Below are 9,799 nucleotides of genomic sequence, written 5' to 3'. Positions count from 1 at the left end.
CTTTCCCTAATTACAGTTATTGCACGTCTAGGGGTTAAAAATCTATGCTCTTTACTCACAGTTTCTTGTGCCTGTTCTTTTCAAAACCCAGGATGGAGATTTCCCTGTCCCTCAGGACTTCCCCATGTGATGCTATAGCTGTGCCTCCCTCTCAGCTCCATCCTTTCCACGTCCCCTCCTCACCTGCCACCCTGCCTTCGCCCCATGCTCTGCAGCAGCTCTTCTGTGAGCACTGCAGGCAGGGTGACAGACTGGTTGAAGTAACCCTCGTTTCTCCTATTTCTGCTCCATTTTTTACTGCACCATAACCCTCTCCATGTTTGCGGCTGTAAAACACCTGAGGCTTTTCTCCTCATTGAAAAGTCTAGCTAGGTTAATTTTGACAGTTCTCATTTTACCTCTCCTCTCCCCAGTCTCTAAGCTGCTTCCTTTGTTGCTTTTGCGTCCCTTTTTGCACTCTTGATAAGACTCCTACTATTTTGCCTCCTTAAGATATCCATGTAAGTCAGTGAGGAGACCTTCTTTTAGCAGGGAGATATATTTGAAGGCATTTTTTGTGTTTCCTAATAGAAATTCCAGCCCCCTTCATCATAGTAGTCACTGAGCCCTTCAGTCCCCCTGACTCCTCCAGCTCTACTTCCTTTTTCATATTGAAAGCCATAGTTTTACTCTAAGTGAGTCAAGCTGTGATCACTCAGTTTAAGGCTATTTGCTATGACTTAGAAAGCACTCTTTTGGTGCTTAACCAAAAGTAGGTCAGAAATAGCGACAAGTGAGGAAGTCCACCCAGGAATAACTGGTCTCCACCAAGATAACAGAGTGATTTCCCCAATTTCCCCCCAGGAAATCTCTCTCAAGAGCACAGTTCCCAGTAGCTTCCCTCCCTCTAACACCATGCAGAGGTCATTGCCAAGGTCAAGTCTTGGTTGGATGCTCGGTGTTACAGCATCATGTCTCAACATGATTATGCCCCAGACAGATGCTGACTTGTCCCTGATGAACCTCATTTCTTTGCATCAGCAACGCAGCAGTGGCTTGTGATTTATCAGTGACCACCACACTGTAGCTCTTGCTGCTCTGCAGAAACCTTGCCAGACAGTCTAGACCAACTTGCCTGATAATTTTAAGGGCTTTTGTGGTCTTGATTGGGGAATGTGTCTCTTCAAGTGTAATATGTCTTCCATCCCTGAAGGCCCTGTGTGAATTTCATGGACTTATTTGGCTTTCAAATCCTCCTTTGCTGGGAGGATGTGACTGTGAGCTCAAGGATGGCTGTGCTCTGTCTGGCTTTCCATAGGAGCCTGCCTTCTTGTTCAGACCTCTCTGAAATCCGCCTTTTATCCTCTGCCACTTTTGATTTGTTGGTGTTTCTTCTCCCACTAGTATTTTTTCAAGCCTGGTTTTAAGTACAAGTGAAGTTTACATATATTATGTTGTTAATAGCAGACATTCCTCCTTTAGTTTCACTGGTAGTGCTGCATCACGGGTGGTCCTTCCTTCACTTGAAATCACCTTTTAATCTCCCATTGACCAGGGATCAGTGCCACTTTCCACTGAGGCAGCCTGAGCTTGGCTTTGCTTTATGGCCAAGGGCTCATGTAACCTGCCTTTCTGCAAATTCTCCCTCCAAATAAATAAAGCTCTCTATTTCCAACCTGGGGGAAAAAAACCCAACACCCCAACCCTCCAAAAAACCTATGATCTCATCAGGTATGAGAGATTCTTCTGGGCACTCTCCTGTCAGCCAAATGAGTGAACAGCCTATTTTGATGAGCCCTCGGATTTGGGCAATCTCCAGTTGATGACAGGCTGCTCACCAGAGCCCTTTCAAACCAGCTCAGCTAGAAAGAATTGTTTCGCTTCAATCGGACGTGTCCTTACACCCATCCCTCCTCTGTGGGATTTCTTCCTGTTGATGTCCTTTTTGCAGTGGGCAGGGACCTTAGAAAGGATGGGAAAAATTGTCTTCCTGTGATGCTGTCATTAAATGTATACTCTGGGAACTGCCCTTTTGGCAGAAATTTGAAGAAATCATATATTTCCCTTTGTTTTGTCTTGGGCATACATAAAAAAATGAAAGCAATGACAATGCTGTATTGTTATCAGTGAATGCTATGTGGGGAAATCTAGCTTTATGGTCTCTTTTCAATACATTTATTTGGGGTTTTTTTGGCTGCTTTTCTCTTGCATAGGCAGTACAGTTCAAATTATTGTAGGATTTGGAGATTTTAGCCCAGCTTTGCTTACAAAAGAAGTCAGAACTTGATAAAATGCCCACTAATGGAGGTGGAAAGGCTCCCACTGACTGAGAAACTGTTGCTTCTGTGCCAGAGAACATCTAAGAACTGTTTTATTTTAAGATGGTTTCAGAGTTAAGGAAATGGTGATTCTTTGAATCAGAAGAGTATATGGGTACTGGCTCACATTTTTTTGTACACTTCCTATGCTCCTACAGCATCACTATTTGACTTTGGATTGGGCATTGCTGAGGATAAAGCAGTAGTATGGAAATGTGCTTTTTTCCCCTGTTCTCATTATAGACTGCCCAATCATCTTAGATTTTTTTTTAAAAAGAAAATTTGTCCCATCAACTTGAAAATTGGAGAACATGAATTTGGGAATCACATCTCCTTTGCACATCAAAAGGAGATGTAATGGCTGCACGCAACATCCAGACAAATCTGGCCTGGAAACACGATTAAAAATTTTCATGGTTAAAGTAGTTAACCATAAGATATCTTATAAAGATTTGATTTACAGATGGGACATGTAGGATTCTTCATCACTAGAAGCCAAGGTTGGGTTGTTTCCCTCTAGGTGCTCAGTATGACTCAGAGACACCCCAGGGTAGGTAGGCTAATTCAAGACAAGGCTCATGCCTGGGTCAGGCAGGAGGTGACAACAGCACAAGGTTCATGCTTGGGTTAGGCAGGACATGACAGAAGACAGGCATTACAGTCTACCTCATCCTTATAATCACAGATTTGCATTAAGTAGGTATTTATCGACAATATGCACTTCAAATCTCATTTCTCATGTACACGACAGATGCGTTCATCTGCAGAGAAATTTAACCCCCCCAAAGACTTTTGCAGTTTTGATCTGAAAAGACTGTTGCAATTGTTGTAGATGGAGCTGACCAAGCTCATCGGCACTGCTGTAAGCCTGCAAGAAATGTTATATACACATGGTCCAGGGAAATTCTGCTGCAGCCTCTGGGCAGCAGCGTGGTGTGGCAGGCAGACAGGGCTTATAGGAGCAAGCCTCCTGCTTGTCTGGTGGTGCCGTGATGACAGTCAAACTGTTGGGACGCAGGAGTTATCCCAGGGGCTGCTTGGTGGCTCCACTCCCTGAAGGAGGGGTTGCCTCAATATGCTGATGAGGACATTTTGGGTTCTTAGGCTCTGGTAACATCAAGCTACTTCAAAGGAGGAAAAACTGTGAAGTTAGCGCTAAGAAAAAAAAAAGAAGAAGAAAGAAAAGAGGCTCGTGTTTGTGGTTAACAATCAACAAGTGTCACGTCTCTTTCCAAAGCAGAGGCCTCTTGATTTTTGCTTCTGTCTCATTCAATTATGCTCAAAGGACCGTACTTGAAAGCTTTAGGAAAAGGAGTCAGACCTTTACAATAAAAGACATGAAGCTGTGTTTGCGAGTACCAGCCTTGGGTTCTTGCAGTTCACATGCTGAAGAGCAGCTGAAATGCCACGTCAGGGCTGGGCTCATGCCGGGGCTGACAGGTAACCTCTGAGACACTGTGCCCACCTGGGGATGACTTGGTTTGGTAGCCGTGCACCAATACATGTTCACTGCCAGACTCTTTCAGAGTGTCTTAATAAAGACATTTCTGATGGCAGATTAATCGGGTTGCCCATTTCTTGTCCCAGGTAGAAAATTTGGAAGAAAGGCTCCAAAAGCATGAACCTTTTCTTGACCAAGACACAAATTCCCAAAGAGGCTACATTTAAGATCCTTAAATCTCTGAGGTGGGCAAAAGGGACCCACACATCTTGTTCTGCATCAGTGTGAATCTCCCTTCTTGGAGGACTAAGATCCCCTGCAATTCATGCACATGAAGGTCTGGGATCCCCAATTCACCCACTTCCTGGGACTGTGATTGAAATCCTTGACCCAACACTTTTAAGATTATTAGTTGATATTGGTGGACACTTCTGTCCATCAGACCTTTTTTCCATGCTGTGGCATGAGTTTCTTGCTGTTATTCTTGGGTTGGAGCTATTGGAGCTGCTGTTGGAAATTTTAGCGCAAGAAGGCACAGGCTCAGTGCTGCGCAAGCTTTCACAAGCATTTCTCTGCCCCCTGCACAGCAGACATGTCTCTAGGTGTGCTCTCATTCTCTTATTTTTTACCAGGATGGAAGGAGATCATACAGATGACTCTGTTCCCACTTCTACTCAAGCTATATAAAAAGCTGAGAGCCTCCCCCACTCTTTCTGATTTGTTTCAAAGTTTATTTGAAGCTAAGGATAGGCAAATAGGATATAACTGGGATGGTGCTGAGCCCAGAGCAGGATACTGAACTGCAAACATTCTTGGATAGGGAGATGGGTAAGGAAATATGTTAGAGCATCAATAAAAAATAAATCTTCCTCTATTGTTTTCTTCTCCGAGTAAAATTCTAACAGATACTCATTTACAGTTTGGATATATGCTGTGAAATGTTTGACATACGGTTAACTTCATGCTGTTAATTATTTGAGGCTTTCTAGAAGTCTTTTCCTGCCACTTCTTTGTTGTGATGGTTGCTCCCAGGCTGTGTCATCTCATCAGCTGGGTTGTCAGCATCTGCTTGGAAAATTCATTCCCATTCATAATTTAGCCATGTGCAGTAGGCACAGGATGTGCATATTTTGAAAAAGAGATTGCATCAGGGAGAAAGGTCAGCAGAAGGGGCAGTGCTGAGCAGATCTGCAGGTGTTTTAACTCACTGCCCATGAGAACCATCGTGCAGCAGCTATTTGCCTTTCCCATGAACAGAGCGTAGCGAGAAGACTCTCCTCTCCACTCAGCACTCAAGTCTTGGCCCTTCCAACATCCAGGGGGTCCGGTGTTGAGCACTAGAATGGTCCATTGCTTCTGGAGAGCCTCTTTTTTTTTTTTTTTTTTAACAAACCAGACTCAAGTTTTGAGCAAGCCAGAGGCTTTTGTGCGTGCATGTAAAAGCTGGACCTCAGGCTAAGCAGCCATGTAGACACAGCCAGTGGGAGCAGCAAAGCTTAAAACTTCAAGCTCTGCTTTGTTTCCCGTGAAGCCAGCAAATGCTAGATTCTTCTGCTTACTGGGGAGGCAGGAAAGACAGGAATTTCAAAACTTCATTCCTTCAATTCGCCTTTCCCTCAAAAATGCTCCTCTTCCTTCAACATCTTCTCTGGTCTCCAGTCTAAGCCAAGTTTTCATAACTCCTTTTTCCCCCACCCTCTGGTTTGAATTACTGCAGTGTCTATCACTTTTAGCTGACGTTGTGAATAAACTCTTATAATGCAGAGAACATCTTGCTTTCTAAATCACTTAAGCGATAATCAAATTTAGCTGGATGATTTAGAACCCAGGAAGTTTGGAGGGAGTGTGTTATTTTACTAGAATTTCTTGTACACATAAGTGACCATCCTGCTGACTATCTATATGAAGAACTCCTTGTGGGAAATGCTGTGAATTTTGCTTCACTACCTGATTTCCACTTTTACTGTAATCCAGTGTTTTGGAGGGTGCTAAAATCACAGCTTTTGTTGCCAGAGATGGACTCCCGCTGAAAACTCCCCAGGGAGAAATGAGTTTTCATCCAAGTGGAGGCCAGACAGACAACTATTTTTCCTTAATAAGAACAACAACGTGTTGATGCTGAATCATATTTGAAACTAATAATGTGTTAAATAATAACAAAACCAGCTGGTGGAAAGTGAAAGAATACCAGGAAACAGCTCCGCAGGCACCCTATAGTTAGCTCGTGGACTTCATTGCCACGGGAGATTGTTGTGATGACTGCTGTTGTCGAAATGCCGTGGCCCTTACTGAGAAAAACTGTCACTTATCTGCGTAAGAAATCTCCGAGGGAGGTTTCTGGAAGAGCTTTTTGTAGTGGTAAGGTGGGACAAGAATGACTCCATGCTTTGCTGTACAGGCAGGGTGACTGCTCACCACAGCTAGGAAACTCTGTCAAGGCTTCCTGGGAAGCCCGGCTAGCCTAAAATAGGTAGCCTGGGAATAGCTGTTCCCGGAATCATAATGCTTACCCTACCATGTTTCCTCATTTCCCCTAAGCCCCCTCTAGTCCCTCAAATTAGTTGTCAACTGAATAGAGAGGGGTTTCTGTGTGTAACAGCTGTCAGGTTTCCATTGCAAAATCACTTGCCAACTATACCTGCCTCCGATCTGATCCTGCAGAAAAATTATTTTCCAGCCTTATTTTGGATCTTAATTAATGCCTGTGAAATAAATGTTGTAGTGCCATGGAAAAACGGTCCATGAGCTGCTGAGCAGCATGAGGGCCGGCAGCCTGCCCCTAGCCTGAGATTTCCATCTCTGCATTGACAGATTCTGCCTTAGGCAGCTCTAATTAGATGTAAGGTTGTGCGAGGATCCAAGCAAATTTATTCAGTTATTGTGCATATCTTGACACCAGCAAGGTTTTCTCCAGAGTCTGCACATTAATTTTGACATTAGATTTCCTTTATAGGTTTGTAAGTTTATACTTGTAACAAACTTGGCCTGTACTTTTTCCACTGATGCCCATAATGTGCTTCATTTTAAGACCAACTGGACAAGCTGGGATTTTCTAGTTGTTTTATTTCCAGAATACAGGCTGGAAATCACACAAGGAGCTAAAACATACATGAGCCTCTTATCATCATAATCAGATATATATCATAGTGTTATATAGGAAGGGCTGTCTTTACAACAACTGGGAAAAGGTGTGAGTCATCGTTTCTTACTCCATATACATAAGTGGAACATCACAGCACAGCTCGTAAGATGCGATTACACGTGAATGAGAAGATTTGGACGATCAAGGGTTATCACTGATATTTTGCAATAGAAATGACCTGTGATTCACTTCTAATTTCTGAGGGTTTTGCAGTTTTTTTGGAGCTAACCAAAAGCAACGAGGAATACTTCCTGTAACATCCAGAGCCCTTCGCTGTACAAAGGCATCGACACGCCGTTTTGGACACATAAAGGGCAAAGGGCTTGCCAAACAATTGTGTCCTGACACTTCACTATTGGCTGAAAATTGACATCCACACATTACTTCATATCAGTTCAGCTGTGTCTTGTACTCGTTATATTGGCTCAGGAGCTGCTTTTTTGCAGCCATGAAAACATACGTAACTTGTGCGTGCCATTCAAGCTGGCTTGCTGGAGATCTGCCATCAGCTGGGGAGGTCATGTGGATCTGATGGCTAGGACAAATGGGTCTGAGAAAATAAAAAAAAACCTCTACAGAGAAGCACAGGAATCCTTCCAAATAATGGTGATCTGCTTCAAACCCTACCTTTTCAAGCATTTGGTACAATTTCAGAAAGCTCAGCCACAGTAAAAACAGCTGGTTTACTAAGCAAATAAAAGTATTTTGCATTTTTCATGTCTTCTGAAAGCAATATCCATTCAAGACAGCATTGGATGCAGCAGAAAACCTAGCGCCTCTATTCAGCAGGCTGTTCCCTTCTGACTGGGCAAACTTTTATCCAAGTACTCTTGTGAACTCTCATTTTCACTAAATGAACAGGCAAGCTGCATCCAGCATGTGTCATGGGAACGTGACCAGAAAGAGATGCATAGAAGAAAGAAGAACCCAGGACTACACAATATCTTGATAGTTAACTTGATTAGAGCGATTAATACTAACAACCCAGAACAAAACGCAAAGTTTTGGGAGCTTTTGGGTGAAAGCAAACATTGCCATTTCCCATGAACTCTTTTGCTCTCTGGCTGAGTTTTGCTTATACCCCAAATGTTCACATCACTTCCTCTTCTCAAGACCTGGATAGTCACATTGACTAAATATTGGGTTTATAGATATGGTTATTTTTTTGTTCTTCTTGCCCAGGACAAACAAAGAGCAATGATGGAGGAAGAAGTTCAGCTGAAGTCATGTAAGCTCTTTGGATCGAGGACAGATGTTTGTCTAGAGGACACTGTGACTCAGACATCTGAATTACCTTTGGAAATATTACAGTCAGGGCTTTTGCAGGAAGACAGCTGGGTAGCTATAACAGTGTTTTCTGGCTTTCAGATCCATGACACTATGCATCTTCTCATTAAAAAAAAAAAAAAAGCCTTTTCCTTGGTATTTTAAGAAGCTGAACTTCAGCTGCTGATTCGTAGGTGGTATAACTACTTGCAACCATCATGAGCTATGAAACACCTCATCTACCAACATTGTTACAGCTCTTATCCAAAGTACACCAGATTCTGCAGCTCTTCACTGACTCTTGCTGGCCCTGGGCTGGTGTATTTAGACAAAGAAAAAGTTGTCTTGAAGATTTTTTGAGGCTTGAGTTTTGCTGCTACTTTACATATTGAACATGACTGAGGTTTCGGTAATTGTTCCAATGGTGAAAAGCAGAAGAAATTTAGCACACCCGAACAATCACTCTTCTCTGATGATCTGGGTTTGATTATGGCCCTTTGTAGATGACTGAAAATCAGTTCATATCCTTTGCTTCAGAAGCAAACTCTATAAAATGCATTTAGTGTCCCACTGAGTATTGCTCACATTTAATTCTGTGTTTATTTTTGGTCACAAACTCAGTGGGAAACTGTGTAAACAAAGCTGCTATAAGCATATACATGCACACACAAAAAGGTTGCCAAGCAAACGGTGCCAGTCTGGGTAAGTCTAATGTAAACACCGAGTCTAGACAAAATGATCTAGAGGCAGAAGCCAGCCCTGATGTCAAAGGAGATCAAATGTTGATAAAATTGATAGAACCAGGGAGCCAAAGGGGGTTTGTGTTAAACTTGGATAGTGGTTCACGGTGATGTTTTTACTCAGCTTGAGTTAATGGAGTTTTTGACCTAATATATTACTTCAGACCTCCTAACTCTGCATCCAGCATCTGAGTTAACAGGTCTGAAAAGCCTTTGCTTTCATTAGTCCTTAGATGTCTTTCTGGACTGCAGGGCCCAAAACCTTTCTTCCAGCTCTGGGTGAAGCCTTGGTGTGTTGTAACCTAACATGTCCTCCATGGTGCCTCCACGATGCTGCCTGGTGTGGATGGTGTATGGTCCCAGGGACAGACGAATTCACCCGGTCCCCAAATCCCCTTTCCATGTCTGTTGCCTCCTGTGAATATGGTGTGTCCATGCACTGCAGCGGCTTTGCTGCAGCAACTCTGCACGAACAAGGGCCATCACCTTCTGTCCTACAAATACTCTCAAGCATGTAATGTGGAGCTGGCTGTGGCCAGTGCAGCTGAGTCCACTGGTTGCAGCTGCAGAGAAAATGGCTCCAAAATTTTTATGCATTTATTTGCATTTCCAAGAAGGGCTTCAAGGTAAGGAATAGTTGAAGCCCAGCAACTGAGCAACACTTGCCATCTGGAAATGCGCTCCCAGCAGAACTGCAGTGAGGAAATAAAGCACAAACTCCATCTGATCTGTGCCACATTTCATTTTGCCATTAAAGCAACGGTATGGCTTCTCGAGGCTGCATTAACACTGCATATCATGTAAGTGGCAAAGGAGCTGCTGCCCCTGCCCAGAGCATTCAAGAATGCTTGACCATCCCCTTTCTTCACTGTTCTTATATTTTGCATGCCTTATCTGAGATCTCTATCACACA

Source organism: Egretta garzetta, unplaced genomic scaffold, assembly GCF_000687185.1.
Source record: "Egretta garzetta isolate BGI_Z169 unplaced genomic scaffold, ASM68718v1 scaffold163, whole genome shotgun sequence".
Taxonomy (NCBI): domain Eukaryota; kingdom Metazoa; phylum Chordata; class Aves; order Pelecaniformes; family Ardeidae; genus Egretta; species Egretta garzetta.
Note: the sequence above shows the minus strand (reverse complement) of the source record.